This window comes from Pinus tabuliformis, chromosome 2_2, assembly GCF_031772625.1.
Source record: "Pinus tabuliformis cultivar Carrire ecotype Pingquan chromosome 2_2, CPIR1, whole genome shotgun sequence".
Classification (NCBI taxonomy): Eukaryota; Viridiplantae; Streptophyta; class Pinopsida; order Pinales; family Pinaceae; genus Pinus; species Pinus tabuliformis.
The window spans coordinates 823193140-823213371 of record NC_142300.1 but is presented as its reverse complement, the minus strand read 5'-3'; positions in this window follow the sequence as shown (position 1 = coordinate 823213371).

Sequence of the window (20232 nt, the reverse complement as noted above, 5' to 3'; positions counted from 1 at the left end):
AGGTACATCCTTTAAAAGGTGGTGGCATGTGATAAAAAAGGTGAATGGAGTAAGGAATGAGAAGGGGTGTCCCTGGGCCACATGTTGGGGTAAAAGGATAGCTAGTAAAATGGAATTCCACAGTCAGGTATATAATGTATAGGAGGGAGAAATCATGGTACATGAGGTGCCTCGAACTTGATTTTTCCACATTTCTTTATATTCCTTTTTCCTTTCTATGATTTTTCTTCAATTAACTGCTCGGGGTTGAAGGGGTAAGAGCATAATGTGTGAGATATAGTAGTGTATACCCCCTTTTAAGGTAGGGCAGTTCGTTTACCACCAGGGGTTGGGACAATCATGGGTTCCTATATGATGAAGGAGGCTCATAGAACCTGTAGGAACCAAGGTGATGGCCATGATGATGGGGTAGATCTCATGCATTGGATTTTTCCCTCGTGCTAAATGTGTTTGTCCTGACCATATTTTTCATTTTGTGGTACATTTTATAGTTGAATGTGGCTAGTTGTGTTTTTACTTTTCTTTTTAGCTACATCTTCTGGAGAATCATTCCAGGTATGATCCAAGGTGTGGGAAAAGGGAAGGGGAAATTTATCCCTATGTCAATCTAGTGGAGGAATGTAGACCCAAGGTGGAGAAATGATGAGTGGGGTAGTAATGAGTGTAAATGGGGTAATATATGTGGGTGAGGGAGTAGGAGCACACAACCAAAATCAAGGTTTCCCATGAAATACCATCCCTAAATCTAAATGGCCAGTAAAAGAGATCCCACGAGACTAGAATCTAAGGTCAATATCCAAAAAGGGGTCTAGGGGACAAGAGCACAAACCTATCCCATTCTTTATGGGAAATGCCCCCATCAATCCACGCTCAGAAGTGTCCATGATAAGAAAACTACAATACTAAATTACCAAATGACAAGGCATACCTTTAGATTTGAGAAGGCCGACCTTCAAACATACAATCATGAAAGGTGGGTGACGGACCACATGACTGGCTCAGGTTGCGGAGAAGTTTCAAAACAAGCTATTTGGCGGCTGCAAGGGGATGCTGGCTGTCGACTAAGGACCATCTTGTAGAAAAATTTTCTCCTAGGGATATCACCCACAAAATGGTGGGTAATAGGCTAGTGAAAGTTTAGATTCCTTGGATATGCTCCCTTGCTCCTCCATTTTTCTTATTATATGCAATATGTATCATTTGGTATGCACCGTTTTTTTGGTCCTTAGTGACATGAGGCCCATTTCATTATTGGGATCAACCAACCCCTATGCAATACCTTCATTTGCAGTTCTACTTCCCCATGATTTTGTGTAGTCTTGGTGTTTTATGCACTAGGGAATCCCCTTTACTCTACCCCTTTCAAATGTTACCACCTCACACTAGATTGAACAAGAAAAGGAAGTAAACTTTCATATTTTCATCAGGAACATCAGGGATAAATCTATTATTGTATGGCCAAAAACCATAGACTTGGTTTTATCCCTTAAAAAGAACATTGAAGATAAATGGGGCATACCCATAAAATTCCAAGGTCTACAATATGAGGGAAAGGTGCTCCACAACTTCTCCTTGCTAATCCATAGATTCAACAATAATACCAAACTTTAGACTATGTGGAGGTACTCTTGGTCCCAGGACATCAAATGGAACAATTGTAACTTTTATAGAAGTAGTCCAAGGAGTGTATAAATTCCTTGTAAATTCAAACTACTCATGTAATTTTCTAAAACAAAAGACTTGAATCTACTCTACTCATCAGTGGAAATAAATTAATCAATCAGAAAATCACAACATAAACATGAGAAAATATTCAACACACATACTCAGAATTTTATCTAAGGGAAAGCAACTACTCAAAACTACTTACTATTTTTATTTCATTAATCAAAGAATCTGGTTAAATATAATATGCTTTGTTCAACCTTGATTTCAACCTACACAAGTATTTTCTATCCTCTTCCTGACTGACTGCCTTTGGCCAATACTTAGCCAAAGTTCCAAGCCTCCAAGCTCCTATTTCCTTGTGTTGTTCCTCGAAGAAATGAGCCCCTATTAAATAAGAATTTCCTTAATGAGAATTGTGCAATACATTTAGGCCTTCCTTTGACTACATGCATGATCTGTACAATTTAGAATATTCTAAAACTGATAGTACACTCCCCTTGAACTCCAATCTCAATTGGGTAACTCAAATTTTGGGAATGCATGAGTTAATTTACGTTGATTGATCAATTAACTAGTTAAACACTGAAGTTGCACCCCACTGCTAGACCTCCAACTAGTTCCTACAATAGTTGGAACTAGTTTAACTGACCATAACTCAATTTAACTTAATTAGATTTCTACAACTAAAATTAAATCAACCTAGGCTCCTAAAAGTTAGGAATCATTGTACGCAATTCAAGTTCTCTCTCGAACTTGAATTAACTAATCTAACTGAGTGATAATACCTTAGTTAACTCATTCAAGTTGTTTTCTGATGTGGAAATTTGATTTTCTCCCAATTTAATTAAGGACAAAATTAAATTAGGAATTTCTTGTTGCATTTTCAACACTCCCTCTTAGCAAGAAAGGGATTCACATCTGCCCTGATCCAACACCTTTCGAATGTACTACATGCAACACTTCTCACCGTTGTTGTTGCTACTGCAACATCTACAACTGAAAAGCATCCAAAAAAGACAAACTGAATCAACTATGTTTTTAATTGTCTACTAGGAAAATTGTGTTGTTGCTCTCTACTACTGAGCCTCCTGCTATGTTTTCAAAACTCCTCTTCACTCCTTAGTATCTAACTGATAATGATCCTCCTACTACTGAATAATTTCTCCCCCATAACAAGGTAATGATCCATGAGGCAGAACAAAACCTCAATGGACCCTGCTCAAATTTATGCACTCCTGGGAATATTGATTCACATTTCCCCACCTCACACTTGGAGGTATGGATGAATGTGCTCCCTATTCCCACTTAGCTTGAAATATCCCCCTACTGGAGGTCTCTACTTGAGTGGATGTTCCAGTCTGTCTCCTCTCTACTTCTCCTTTTGTGGTTGCTCCACAACTTGCTGAGGCTGCTTCTGAGACTCCATTTTTAGAGGTAAATCATGTTCCCTCTCTACCACCATGTCTCTAACCTTTTCCTTTCTCCTCAAGGCTTTTCTTGCATCTTATACCTCAAGTGTATATAGGTTCTTGAATCTCACACCTATCTGCTTCATTTTTCATGTGGGGATGTGTCTAAGAAATTCCTTTCCTTTGTTGAATATCCCATCATAGCCACGATTTTCTAACACTGTGACAGAAACGAGATTCTTCTTTAGACCCGGGAAAAACTTCACATCCTTGAGCCTGAGAGGGGAGCCTAGCTCCATCTGAAAATTAATTGTACCAATAACAACCATGTTATACCTTCCTTCATCTCCAAACTCAATGTTCTTCTCGAGGACTTTCTCCTCCAAGTCGCTGAAGAAATATCTATTCCTCGTCATGTCGAAAGAGGCACAACTATCCAGATACAACATGCTTCCAATTACTATGATTTCCATGCATGCAAGGAGAGTAAAATGAAGCTCAAACTTTGAAGCGAAAGCTTCACCTGTTGTTGCTACTATAGGCTCCTTCTTTCTTTCCTTCTTGAGTGGACACTTTGTGGCATATTGTCTAAATTCATGGTAGTGAAAGAACTTGATTTTCAAGAAGTATTTCTTCTTTCCCACTTCGTGGGAATAAACCTCACCTTGGGACTTATTCCCCTTGTCCTTCATTCCTTTGGCGAGTGATGGAAAGTCCTATTCCTAGTCTTTAGATGAGGCCCTATCTCTATTGTTCCACCTTATTTCTTCCTGCACTAGATCAAACCATAACCACTCCCACTATGGTAGTTTTTCTCTATCCTTTACTAAATATTGATTATTGTGTTAGCTCTTGGGAAGACCCAATAATTCTAGAGCTACAAATCTTCTTCAGGGACAGTAACACCAACCTCGCCAAGTTCATCACGACACTATGTAAACTTTCTCAGATACTTCAAAATTATTTCATTCTTTTGCATCTTGATGCTTCATAGATTTTCCTTAACTACCAGCTTCCTATGGTCACTACTGTTCTGGAATAGATATGTCAATGCTTGCCACATTGCATATGGAATCTCTTTCCCATGGAGATTCGAGGCAATTTGATCTCGAACTCCCTCCAATATGATCCTCCTCGCCTACTTCTTCCATTTTGCTAGATCTTGAGCATAAGATGTTGGAGAATTTGGGATATCATTATCTATGAATTCCTTTAGCCCATTATCTTCCAACACTACCTCCATTTTGTACTTCGAAGCAACATAATTTAAGCTACCCTCAAGGGCATACTCGAGTCTCAGTCCATAGAAAGTCATCCTTCTAGATCTGAAGAATTGATCATGCAAATTTGATCCAACTACAAAGACAAATTCAAATTCTCTTCTCTACTATGATTCCTACTCTGATACCATGTAGAAATTCGTTGTAGATTCAAACTTCTTATGCAATTTGATAAAAAAAATACTTGAATCTACTCTACTCATCAGCGAAAAGCAATTAATCAACCACGAAATCACAACATAAACATGAGACAAGATTCAACACAAATACTCAAAATTTTATCTAGGGGAAAGCAACTGCTCAAAACCCCTTACTATCTATATTGCATTAATCAAAGAATCTGGATGAATACAATATGCCCTGCTCAACCTTGAGCTCAACATGTACAAGTATTTTCCATCCTCTGTGTTACTGACTGCATTTGGCCAATACTTAGCCAAATTTCCAAGCCTCCAAGCTCCTATTTCCTTGCGTTGTTCTTCTAGGAAATTAGCCCCTATTAAATAAGAATTTCCTCAATGAGAATTTTGCAATAAATTTAGGCCTTCCTTTGACTGCATGCATGACCTGTACAATTTGGAATATTCTACAACTCATAGGACACTTCCATTGAACTCCAATCGCAACTGGGAAACTTGAATTTTGTGCATGCATAAGTTCATTTAGGATGATTTAAAAATTAAATGGTTAAACACTGAAGCTTCACCCCGTTGCTAGACCTCCAAATAGTTCCTCGAAGAGTTGGAACTAGTTTAACTGGCCATAACTCAATTTAATTGAATTAAAATTCTACAACTGAACTTAACTCAACCTAGGCTCCTAAAATTTAGGAAACACTGTACACAACTCAAGTTCTCTTCCCAACTCGAATTAATTAAGCTAACTGAGTGACAATAACTTAGTTAACTCTTTCAAGTTATCTGCTATTGTGGAATTTTGATTTTCTCCTAATTTAATTAAGGAAAAAATTAATTTAGGAATTTCTTACGACATTTTCAATAAGGATGGGCTTTTGGATCTGCAAATCAGTCCCAAATTGTCCTAGGTCCCTATATTGTTGACCAAATGGAATGTGTTGTTGGGTGTGGAGCTTGATTATCTTCTGTATTCAAAGGTATCATCGCATTGGACCCCAGTTCGTAATGAGGCAGCAACGCCGCCCGTAAAATATACACTACGGGGGGGTCCAGGGGTGGGCGATTGTGACCTTTGGGAGCCCCCCCTTGGCAGGAGGATTGGGGGCATGCCCTCGAAGCTACAAATAGATGTAAAATTGCCTTGTAAAATTTTGTAATTTCGTAGTTAATCTGGGTCGTTCATTAGGTGGAGATCTGATGGTAGATGTTATGTTTAATTTAGGGTTTTTTCCATAGAAGGCACCCCCCGCTATATATGAGGGAATTGTATTACTTCTATGTAGATCTGTATTCTGAGTGAGAAGAGAGAAGAGATTGAGTGAGAGAGAAGAGGGAATTATAACAGATCTGTTGTAGGTTTTATCTCTTCAGTTTGCTAGATAATATAAAAGGACTGGTTGTTTCTCCGTGGACATAACCCAAATTGGGTGAACCACATATATCTGTGTCTCTCTTGTTTTATGCATTTTCTGTGTTTATATTTCTATAATATTTTATGTGTTCCATTGCTCTGTAATATATAATTTTCTAACACGTCCCAGTGGTAGAGGTTAACAATGCAGATGTCTTTGCTCTTTTTTTTGCACTTCCAAAAGTGAAATAATTTTTAGATTCAATGAATTTTGGCCAAAATTGAAAGCTCTTACCCAATGGAGCTTCTCATATTGGACACCAAATTGTGGCATATACTTGTGCTCCAAAGGATTCTTTATAATCAAGTTTGACACTCAAAAGGACTTATATTTTGTTTTACAAGAAGGGCCATGGTTTTGGGAAAATGCGGGTTTATTCACCAGCCCATGGTTTCTGTAGTTTGATGACTCAAAAATGGTGGTCACTTCCATGACGATTTAGGTGGGGCTTCCAAACATTCCTGTTCCTTTTTGGCACCATAACTTTCTTTAAGGCATAGGAAATGTATTGGGTAAATTTGATAGATGGGATATGCAAAGAACAGAGAAAGGTATCTTCACCTTTGCTAGAATATGTGTGGAAATATACCTACGCAAAGAACACATATTTCATTAAATTTGGAAGTATTCTATTACAAGGCCTCCAACAACATTCATTTTTTTTGTAAATTTCCATATTAACTTGATTCAACATTAAAATAATTTGCAAGTAATTTCTAACCAATTAGAGATCATGAATAGGTCAAACATGGGGTTGTTATGTATAATAGTATCAATACACAATAGGAGTGTGAAATCAAACTCTTAGAAGAAATTGATTTAAGTTAAATCATATTAGTGTGTCAAACATCCAATCAAGATATTATAGTTATGGATAACATGCTAGATTTATCGATGTTTAAATTTTATGTCTCGCAACTCTAACCCCCTTTCCCCCAACGTACAAGGGATTTGTTGATTGAATGATGGTGATGTGAGGATCTTATTGTAAATGACAAGGATAGGTATCCCTTGCATTGCATTGAAACTAGTCTAATAAAACCTTAGTAAAATGTTCTTGTGCTCAATTTCCTACGGCCCCTTTGTGCCTTTATGAAGCACTAATGAGGGGGTCATCATTCATCTTCATAGAATGCAGGCATCTACTATAAAGGTTATACATTTTTGATCTACGTATTTCAAGAAGGTTAGGCATCATTGGTCTATCTCCACTCAAATCCAAGTACATCAAATGAGAGTTCTTAAATTGGTATTCAAGTTATTCCATTATGATGGACAGTGTCACAAAATGAAGTAAACAAGAAACTTTAGTGGTGAATTCTTGTAAGTAGTGGAGGCAGGGGTTTTCAAATATTAGCACAATTGATGGTGGTGTGGATATTGATCTCTCCTTGTAAACATTGTCAAAACCAATAATAGTCTCGATGTAAATTTAGTGTCAACCAATAGTATGGAAAACCATGATTGACCATTACTTTCACTAAGAAGAGAAAATGATAAGCATTTTTAATGGGGAAGAAATAAATGTGAAACGTAACTCATGTATTTTAGTTGAAATTTATATAAGTCCCCGTGTTCTTTAATTATTAAATACTTAATGTAAATACTTCTAAATTATCATTAAGATATTGATTTTGAAGATTAAATGTGTATTAAAAGGCATTCATCTATGACATTGGATTTTTCATGTAGCATGAATAAACCACTTAAATCTAATTATCAATTAATCTTAAATAGTTTTGTATAAGATATATCTTTACTTGCATTAATAGATTTATTTCAAAAATAAATTACATTTTTAAACTTGTATGAATACATATAACTAAATAAAATTCAATAAATAACTTAGTCTTGTTGGATTCTATGAGATTATTTTAAGTACAAATAGTTTATTTAAGATTTGAAATTTACAAAATGTTAATATTGATGGTGAAAGCATGTCATATGGTGTAAAAAGTTTAAAGGCATCCATTTATGGCCCATCTCTTGAATGAGCTTAAATAGTCTACTTAATGCTCATGGTGAATTCATTAATCCATGTTTTATTAGAAAATTCATTTTCTTTACATGGTTTTTTATTCTAGAAATAACAATTTCACATTTGTACATTCATATTAAACCACATGATAGTTAAATAAAAATTAATTAATGCTTTCTTGACTTATTGACTTATATGACATGATTACATATAAGAATAACTAATTTAATAATGCATAGTTAGTCAAACTTTCAATTCAAAATAGAATAAACCAGTTAGAACTCATAAATAATTGGTTTTAAATTATTAATTTTCTAAAAATATATATTTTTTACTTACATTGAGATCTTTATTTCAAAAATAAATTCCATTTATAAATACATACATTCTAAATATAATTTAATACATACTTGTCTTGTTGGTTTCTATGAGATTATTTCAATTACAAATAATTTATTTAAGAATTGAAATTTACCAAATGTTAATAAAGGTGGGAAAATCAAATGCCATATGTTGCATAAAGTTTAAATACATTTATTTATGACCTGTACCTTGAAATAACTTTAACAATCTACTTAACATTCATTACCAATTAATTATTCCATGTGTTGTTAGGAAAAACATTTCATATTACATGGAGTTTTATTTAAAAAAAAAAGTGTCACATTTACACACTTAGATTAAACCTCATGATATGAAAATAAAATTCAATAAATGGCTTTATATAGACCACTTAAAACTCATTATCAATTAATTATAATTTGTTTTGTGATATATATATATATATATATATATATATATATATATATATATATATATATATATATATATATATATACATTAAGAGTTACATTTAAAAATTGCATCACATTTATGAACTTCTATCAATGCATATAGCCAAATAGAATTCTTCAAGTCATATTAGATTCTATGAAATTATTTAAACCATAAAGAAAATATTTATGAATTGAAAATGACAAAATGCTAATATGGATTGAAAAATCAATGTCTTATGGTGCAAAAAGTTTAAATACAACCATTTTTTACCCATCTGTTTAATGAGTCTAGATGGTCCACTTAACACATTGTTAATTAATTATTCCATGTTTTATTAAGAAGAGAATTTTTTTCATAGAGTTTTGTATCAAAACAATACAATATGAGATTAATACAGTCTTAATAGATTATGTGATAGACAAATAAAAGTCAATAAATGGATTCCTTATTAAATTAAATGAGATGAGATGATTGCATATACAAATAGTTGATTCAAGAATATATGAAAAAAAAATATGGGTTAAAAATTGAATGCCCTGCAATTTAACGAGTAGTATTCACTTATGAGTCATAACCCATTAGCCTAAATAGTCAACTTACTACTTATTATCAAGAAATTAAAAGACTTATTTTTTGAAAAAATGCATCATAGTATATGGCTATTATAATCACATTTATACACTCATATTAATGGACATAACTAAGTACAAGTCAATAATATAATTATAGCTCAAGTGATATAAATTCAGTTTATTTAAAAGACAAATTTACAAAAAAAATGACTTCAAATAATGAAATTAGATGCCTTATGGTTCAAAATTTTCAATGACATAATTAATCCATGATAGTATCTAATCAAACCTTGATAATCCACTTATCAATCATTATCCTCATATATATGTTTTTTTAAGAAATGCAAAATTATTTACAATATATTTTTATCTAAAGAATTACATATCACATTTATGCACTCATATTAGTGCATTTTATATGTAAACAATGAATAACTAACTTTGTGCCTTATTGATTTTCAATATGATATGATTGCAGTTACAACCATTAATTGATTTAAGCTTATAAATTTATGAAAACTATCAATTGAGAAATCACATATCTTATGCTTCAAAAAGATCAAATCATTTACCTATGGCACATTTCTCATTAACCTTAATAGTGAATAATGCATTGTGAATAGTGAATAATGCACATAACATTTATCAAGTAAATTGTTATAATTTCTTTAGTAAGAATAGCACCTTTGTTTGCAAGGAGTTCTATTTGAAAACTTATATTTCACATTTATATATGATTATTGATACATATAATTAAACATAATTCATTAAAAAAAATCATTATAAGATGGTTCATATAAGATAATTTGAATGGCAAACAATTCATTCAAGAACACGCGCGCGCACACACATCTTAGAAAAAAATTGATACAACAGTCATTGCAAAAACATTTATAAATAATAAGAAATAAACATATTAATATAATTGGCAATTTCCATCTATTTCAAAAAATATAAAATCATACAAATTGATTCAACAAAAACCATGTCCAAGATGTATTGAAAATTTGGAATGTACTTTTCAACAAATTTATAAAAGAAATTATCTCCATGAACTACAATGAAGTACATGTTCTATTGAACATTCGAATGTACTCATGTTTTTATGTGAGACGATGAAGTGTCTTAAGAAAGGGGAATAAAACTTGCATAAGCCATGTATCTTGCTCTTTTCCTGTATACGATTTTATCAAGATGTGGTTTGATCGATATCCCATGAATTGAGAAGTATGCTTTTCTGTATCTATTAGCAATACATTTGATTCTTCATAATTATCTCCATATTGGCACCACACATCAATCAACTTTTTCTCATAAAATTGTCTTCTTCTCCCTGCTTTCAATTTTGTTTGCAAATGACAATGAGATCTGTCCCATGCAAATTTAAAGTCCTCTATATCAATATTTGATTTTTCAAGTACTTTTCGGATGTACTTGTCAGTGACATTTAATGTCCATATTGCGACATCATAATTTCTTAAGCAATATTTTAATACTTCTGAATGAAAAGGCCTTAAAAAATAGGACCTATCACCAAATTGCCAGTCTGGTTCTCTTTGAATATGAAAATCTTGTTCATCTTTGATGTATGATTGGAAGAATAATCCTTCCATTTCGAATACCAACAACATCTTTTGACTTGTATTAATTCCCATTTGCATTTGCACTGCAACCACATGTATGATATTAACATATCTCCACTTCAACACTTCATTGCTTAAGGACATAGAAACCTATCATTTTAAAAATGATGTTAATATTTATTATGAACAATTTCCATTTGTATGCAAAGGTAATTTTACAATGAGTTCAAAGTGTCACAAAATACAAATACAATTGCCCCATTAAAATGAACAAACAAATAATATGTTTACTTTATACATACAACCTAATACCTTTATTTAATTTGTATGGAACAAAAGTATTATAAGAAAGCATTGACCCACCATTAAGATCATTAATTTTAAGACTTATAATGATTTATATATTTGCAATTGAAAAATATAATTATAATGGTCTAGCGCAACTAAACAAACTAATTTTTTATTAATTTTCACATACAATATAACACAATTTATAAATTTCAAACCTAATTAATTATATGTTAATTTATAGAGTTTCCACCTTAGTTTTTTTGTGCTTCTTTTAGTGCAAATTGTATGTTTATTGTTGGTGTTACATACAACTTAATATAATTTTTCAACTTATATGGAATAAATAGGGTTATAAGAATGCAATGGGTCATCCTTCAAATTACTAATTTCTAAGAGGTATAACAATAACTTAAACCACATTTAAAGAAAATAATTGTAATGATCTAATTAAAACAAATAGATCAGTTACCTATTAATTTTACATACAATGTAATCCATTGTAAAACAAAAAATATAGCATGGGAAATTTTGATATGAAAACATTAAATGACCATTCATCTCACCAAAAATAAAGAAAATAAAAATAATTGATTTTTAGTAATGACAAACCAAATCAACAATTCTTTTATTAGTGTTGTGAAATAAAAGTAATCAATCATGATGTCATACATATAACAGCATGATATAGACATATGTAATCTTAAGGTACTTTTAAATATAATTGGACATCCTTCAAAATAGCTCGCACATCCGTAGTCTTGTTAAGTTTATGCAATATTCTCCATAGCTCATGGATCAACCAATTATCCCCTTGATTTGCTCCAATGAATGGAGGGGCAAGAATCACATTTTCTTTTGGATTCTCTTTCACTCTCTCAATTAAACAATCAACTGTAATAGTATTGGTTACATCATATTGGGTATGCATTTCCCACACTTTTTTCAATGATTTAGTGTGTATAACTTTCGTTGAATTGTCAATGACCTTATGTCCCTTTTGTGGCTTACAGTCTGAAGCAGTCCACTTAAACAGAAATTTATCTTGTAATGTTTCTGAAACCAACTTTTTTAGAAATCTTGTTGTGCTTTGTTTCAAAGATGTCGTTCAAATTGCAATGTCAAGAGATTCATTTTTGAAACACATTTCAAAAAATGATTTTGCATGTGGATGAATCCAAAATATTTTTTTATCTATTGTGTAATCAGCATCAGCTCCCATTTTCTCAATATGCCCTTTGTTTGTTGCTTCATCATCAATGCTATGATAAAAAATGTCCTTTAGTTCAAAAATAACTAGTTTCTTTTCAGTTATTTTGGCTGCAACACAATGGAAAATAATATAGTCAAACCATTTTATTCGTGTTACAAAATTACTAAAAAAATTGTTGAAACAATACACTTACCTTGAGTGGTTTTTTCAATATTTATAGATGAAGCAATAAGTTCTTTTATCATCTGGACAGGACCTGGAGTAAACATATTAAACCTTCAATCAAATACCGATTGTACTTCTATTTAAACCTTCAATCAAATACCAATACCAAGAAAAACATTAGTAATGCAACCTTTAAAAAGGAACGCGCACACACACACACACACACACCTTAAACATTATTTTGATTGTTAATTTTACCCTTTTTATTTGTTCCTATAATAAAAATATACAACACTATGGTAGTTACAAGTATTTGAGTTTGAAGAATAATAAGATAAACAAGAAGACAAGTTATAAGTATCTGATATGACATTATCTTCATATTTGTAACGTTGCACCTCATCATCATCTTGGTTACCTTTATTTGTTTCCAAATTAAACATATAAAATATTTTGAATTGTGAAAATGAATAGAATCATTAAATAACAAGGAAAACAAGTGGACAAATTATAAGTACCTGATGTTATATTTTGTTCTTGATTGTAGTTTTGTGGGACAATACCTTGGTCATTATATTCATTCTCTTTATTTCCAACTATAATCAACATATGAAATGGATATGAATCACAATAAAAAAAAATAATAATTTAGAAAAATAATAAAATAAAAAAAGATAGAGATACAATGATTAATACCCATTTCTATCTCCATCGTTCCATGGTCATTGTCTTGATTAATTTCATTCATCTCATAATTTCCTATAATAGTCATCCAAAAATATTATGAATATGGAAATTAAATAAATTGAAAAATTATCAAGAGAAAAAACTAAAAAAATTATGTACCTGTTATGATAACTTTTTCCTCTCCTCCTTCTCCTCCTATTTCCATCTCCATACTTTTTTCAACAACATAAGCACTATGTTGATTAATTTGTTTCTTCCCACTTTCATCATTCTCTCTTTTAGAATCTCCATCATTAGTCATTTTAGTAAACACTTTGACAATTAAGAAATATGAAAAAAATAGTATCCAATGTGTTATAAGAAAATAAAGAAATGAATTGTAGTACCTGAATTTTCCAAGAAGTTAATGGGTACTGGATTTGATAGTTGAAAAGATTTGTAATTATTTAACATGATTGTCCTTTGTGACTCTATTTGCACAACACATGAAATTCTTCTTCCATATGTACAACAGGCCTTGATAAAAATTTTCCCCGCATAAAGAGAAATAACCACTTTTACATCACTACATTGTTGGTGCTTTTCCACTAAATCCATCCAAAAATCATAATCTCTCTCATTTTCATCAAATGTGTCTTCAAATGTGTGAGAGTATTTTATAGTGTCCAAAATTTTTAATTCTGAAGTATAGAAATGTATAGTAAGAACTATATCATAACTATAATTGTTTTGGCAATTATATTCATAAATGCCACTAGTCATTTTATAGTTGAACTTGGAGTTCTTTATGGAAATTTCCAAAGACTGGCGTACATCATTACAAAACCAAAGTTCTACTAAGAGAACTGTAGTAAAGTCATTCAACTCATTTTTTTCGATAAGAAATCGAAAAAATTCAATGTAATACCCCTTGTTGAATTGTTCTTTTTTCAAAGCTAGTGTATCCAAAACAACAAGGTCAGTATGTAAAACTGGTTGCAACTGACATGGAAAAGAGTGCAAAAGTGTTGACAAAAGATCAAGGCCTCCAAAATGACAACCAAATTCAAAATTGTTATCAACCTATTGAACACTTGTTGATCCATTTATCATTCTATCAAGGGCTCCACATGCTTGCTGAGAAAGGGACTCTATCTGTATTACATCTTCCTTTGACATAAGTAGACCCCTCCACCGTGTTGCAAAAATTGGTGAATATGATATCATTAATTTCATAATGCTCAAGAATGTTGAATGTGGTAAGAGTCATCTCATTCAAGTTCTGATCATGACTTTGACAATATGTAACTATTGCATCCAATATTGTTCTGTTGGTTTTCAATTTAGAACAATAATATTTTATTTTTATGGCATTTGTTGGATGATTAATTGGAATAGAAAACCAAATGGTTCCATCTAATAGCTTATCTGCTACTGAAGCAATTTCTTCCATGGTTAATCCCTGAAGGGGCTGAAAAGTAGTTGCTGTCAAACTGTGTAGACTATTTTTCTTGTAGTTCTCAAAATCACGTTGGCTTGGAGAACACTTTAATGTGCCTAGTTGGTAACAGTTAAAAACAGTGTCCCATTTATCCCAAATAGGTTCATCAAGATATAAGAGAATTTTTTTATCAGAAAAATTTGTAATTGGACAATCGAAGAATGAGCACAACATTTCATCATCGACCTGATAAAATAATAAATATAAACTAATAAGAATCCAATGTAAAAATGAAACTAAATAAGGTGTTATAATCTAATGTGAAATCATCATAAATATCAAAAAATATGACTTATATTATCGGCTTTAGTAATTTATCTACAATAAAATTAGATACAATAATAAAATGTTAAATGTAAAAATAATTAAAATTACATACCTTGTCTTCAACCGTCTTAGAGCATCCAATCCTCCTTTTCTTTAATGTGTCGTTGGCAATTAAGAAATGCCTTGCCGAGCGCACACAATCAATAAATGGAGTTTTATAAAATACCTTATTTGCAGAATTTAATTGACAACAAATGTGGATCACCTCAGTGGGTTCAACTGATGGACGCAAGAATCGAGCATTACGTTTTTTATATTTTTTTTTTTTCACTTCTGTTGATACATTATATTTAGGATTTGTTAAAATTTCTTTCGCTGCTTGAATGGTATGTTGACCATCAACTATCCAAAAATTGATATTCTTAGAATTTAGATTTGTCTCATTTATAATTTTGATAGAGTTGACCAAAGGATCAAGCTCATTGATGTCAAATGGAATCAGAAGAGCATCACGTAATGAGGTTTGAAATTTTTCTAGGAATTATTTCACTAGTACTTGAACATTTAAATCATCTCGTGATCTTAATTTGAACACCTTAGGAGCTTCTTTACATCTTTCAACAGGCACTTTTCTATTAAAGGAGTTTGAAAATAGATAGCAATGCTTGAAAGCTTCATGAATCTCATCATATTGATTTGCAAGGTTAGTTGTCTCAAATTCAACTTTCCTAGTTTTTTGAAATTCTGTAGTGGGCTTGAAATCACTTTATTTTATGTTCTCCTCCAAATCAGATAAATATACTCTTCTCAAAGCAAGTAATTGAGAATCAATTTTATCATCTGGTATTTTATCAAAAAGTTTACCCTTTTGTTGTAAATGAAGAAGTACAGATGATGTTTTTTTACTTCTTACATAACGATATCTCAGAATAGTGGTGATGCGTTTTAAAAGATCTGCACAACTATTTAGTCCAGATTTAGAGAAGCTCTCAAAGTTATCCAACTTGAACATTGAATTTTTATCGTATTTTTTGAATCAGTACTTGAAGCTTCAATCAAATCTGGTCTAAAATTTGTATACTCCACTTGACATGAAATTAATTTTACCTCATTTTCTTTAATCATTTCCACTTGAAAGTCAATGTCATTTTCATTGCAAGCATAGCAATTAATTATTATTCCTAATATCTCTGGTTTGTTTCCGTCTATTGATCCAAATAGGTACATATCAGGGAACACATTCATGGGAGTTTCTATTTGGATGTACCAATCTTGCACGAACTCATATTTATTATTTGTATTGTATTTTTTAATCATTTCAAAAGTAGAAGTTGAAGGTGTTATTGATATTGCCTTTTGAGTTGAATAAATTTTCTTTTTCTTAAGTGATGGTTGTAACATTTCATTTGCTTTTGGGCCAACCAATTCTGCAAATAATAGCAAAAAAAATATTTGCATTAATCAAAATGAAAATATAATTTCAAATATTGTCACATAATGTTCTTATAAATACTGAAAAACCACCTAATCTAACCATTTCCAAGATAGTGTACATAAAATATAAAACCACCATACCAGTTGAAGGAGGCAATGTTTGTACATCACTTTTTTTTTTGTCTTTTCTTCACTACTTTACTTTGAATTTCAGGCACACCAGATTCCACAGTTTCTAGAAAAAAAAAATTATGGAATACATGAAATACTAAATATTATTAAACAACCTTATAATATATGATTTCCATTTACATGCACAATAATAAATGAGTACATATGCTATGCAAGTTTACTATATGACACCAAAAGTTATCACTTGGGTAAAACTGATAAGAAAAGAAACCACATAATCCAACCATTTCTAAAAGAGTACATAAAATATAAAACCACCATTCCAGTTGAAGGGGGAATCATTTGTAGATCACTTGTTTTTCTTTTTGTCTTCGCTACTTTACTTCGAATTTCAAGCCCACCAGTTTCCACGGTTTCTAGAAAGAAAAATTTAATGGAAGACATGAAATAACAAATAGTATTAAACAACCTTATAATACACAATTTTCATTTACACGCACAATAATAAATGAGTACATATGTTATGCAAGTTTAGTATATGACACCAAAAGTTATCACATATTTAAAATTTCTTGGAAAAAAATACCCATGTTAGTATGGGTTGTCCTCATTAAAACCCCAATCCTAAGGGTATTTCCATGGGTTTTATTAATCAACAACCAGTTATTAACACAATGTCTAACAATTTTAACAAAGTATAAATTAAAATTGTCATACCAATTAAAGAATTTGGTGTCGTGTTTCTTGAACTTCCTTTTTCCTTGGATGCTTCCTTTGAATTCTCACTAGCTTCATAGTCCATGGTATCTGAAAATAAAGTAAAAAAATTGTTATCACAATTTCGAATTATTGAAAAAAATATGAATTTATAAATACTACAACTATTCGCAAAATTATATGTGTAACAAAATGAACAAGAACAATAACAATTGTATAACTCACAATAATAGCTAATCAAGGTTAGAAAAAGGGCAGCCCGAAATAATTTTTTATATTCTTTTAATCGTGAATATAGGAAAGAAAATATCTACTAGGTTTCCTTCCAGCACAAGCATAAGAACATTTCCAAAAGACATTACATTGTGAATAAACAAAAAAAATTGTATAGACCAAAATAACAACATATATACACAAAATTTATCTCTTATAGTCATGTATATTCTTAGTTTGCTTTAGATAAAATAATAGCAAAACACAATGAAAGAACATTAACTATGGCAATTATTATATTTTCTTCTAGATCTTTGTCTAGCACAAAGACAAACACATAGCAACTTTGCAAGGTGAAATAAATATAGAATGTGATAGAATTCATTCTAACATGAACAAAAGCATATTGCCGACAAGAATCTTGCAAAGCAAAAGAAATATTTGCATCCTAGATTTATTTCTATTACAAACGCATGGATATTGTCAAAAAAAAAATTGTAAGGTGAAAGAAATCTAGCACGTGCTCGAATTATTTTTAGCACGAACACATTCATATTTCCAAGAAAAACATTGCAAAACAAAATAAATATAGCACAAGCTAGATTTCCTTCTACCACAAACCACAAACATATTGTCATTAAAATATTGCAAGGCAAAGGAAATGAAACCCATGATAGACTATATTCTATCGCATACAAGAAGATTGCCAACAACAACATTGTATTGTAAAGCAAAAACATAAACACAATGTCAATAAAGTCATTGGAATAATAATATTTCCTGGGACATTTGACCTTGCCTTTTAGAGACTATGAAGTTTTAGTCCATGCCTACATAGACTATTGTTACAATATAAAAAAATTTAAACCTTGAAACAATTAGAAGGCCCTTCATATGGAATATGTGGTCTAAGAATGGGATAGTGTACAAAGATTTCCTCCTATAAAAAACACAAGAACGTTGCAAATAACAACATTACAAGGTGAAAGAAATATAATTCATACTATAATTCCTTCTAATGCGAAATTAATCACATAACAACATTGTAGGGTGAGAAAAATTTACTCAGAATTACATTTACTTATAACAAACATATAAATATCTCCAATGACAACACTACACGACAAAAAAAATCTAGCACAAGCTAGATTTTCTTTTAGCCTAAATAAAAACACGTTAGCATTAACAACATTGCAATGTAAAATCAAATCTAACATGTGTGAGATTTCATTTTAGTGCAAACTTGAGCACATAGAAACATTGTAGAGTGAGAAGTCTATCAAGTGCTAGATTTATGTCTACCACAAATACAAGCACGTTGCCAACAACAACGTTGTAGAGTATAAGAATTCTAGATTGTTTTAAATTTTCTTCCAACACAAACACAAACACATTTTAATTTGAAAGAAATTTAACACATGTTATATTTCCTTTAAACACAAACACAAGAACATAACAACATTGTAAGACTAAACAAGTTTATTGTGTGCTAGATTAACAACATTGCAATTTAAAATAAAATCTAACATGTGTTAGATTTTCTTTTAGCGCAAACTTGAGCACATAGAAACATTGTAGAGTGAGAAATCTAGCAAGTGCTAGATTTATGTCTACCACAAATAAAAGCACATTGCTGACAACAACATTGTAGAGTATAAGAAATCTAGATTGTGTTAAATGATCTTCCAACACAAACACAAGGACATTTAAATTTGAAAGAAATCTAGCACATGCTATATTTCCTTCTAGCACAAACACAAGAACATAACAACATTGTAGGACTAAATAACTCTATAATGTGTGCTAGATTAACAACATTGCAATGTAAAATAAAATCTAACATGTGTTAGATTTCCTTTTAGCACAAATTGGAGCACATAGAAACATTGTAGAGTGAGAAATCTAGCAAGTGCTAGATTTATGCCTAGCACAAATACAAGCATGTTGCTAACAACAACATTGTAGAGTATAAGAAATCTAGCTTGTGTTAAATTTTCTTCCAAGACAAACACAAGCACATTTAAATTTGAAAGAATTCTAACACATGCTATATTTCCTTCTAGCACAAACACAAGAACATAACAACATATTAGGACTAAATAAGTCTAATGTGTGCTAGATTAACAACATTGCAATGTAAAAGAAAATCTAACATGTGTTAGATTTCCTTTTAGCACAAACTCAAGCACATAGAAACATTGTAGAGTGATGAGAAATATAGCAAGTACTAAATCTATGTCTACCACAAATAAAAGCATGTTGCCAACAACAACCTTGTAGAGTATAAGAAATCTCACTTGTGTTGAATTTTCTTCCAACACAAACACAAGCAAATTAAAATTTGAAAGAAATATAAAACATGTTATATTTCCTTCTAGCACAAACGCAAGAACATAACAACATTTTAGGACTAAATAAGTCTAACGTGTGCTAGATTAACAACATTGCAATGTATAAGAAAATCTAACATGTGTTAGATTTCCTTTTAGCACAAACTCAAGCACATAGAAATATTCTAGAGTGAGAAATCTAGCAACTGCTAAATTTATGTCTAGCACAAAGCAGGCACGTTGCCAACAAAAACATTGTAGAGCGAGAAATCTAACATGTGCTAAATTTATGTCTACCACAAATACAAGCACGTTGCCGACAACAACGTTGTAGAGTATAAGAATTCTAGATTGTGTTAAATTTTCTTCCAACACAAACCCAAGCACAATTTAATTTGGAAGAAATCTAACACATGTTATATTTCCTTCAAGCACAAACACAAGAACATAACAACATTGTAGGACTAAATAAGTTTAATGTGTGCTATAT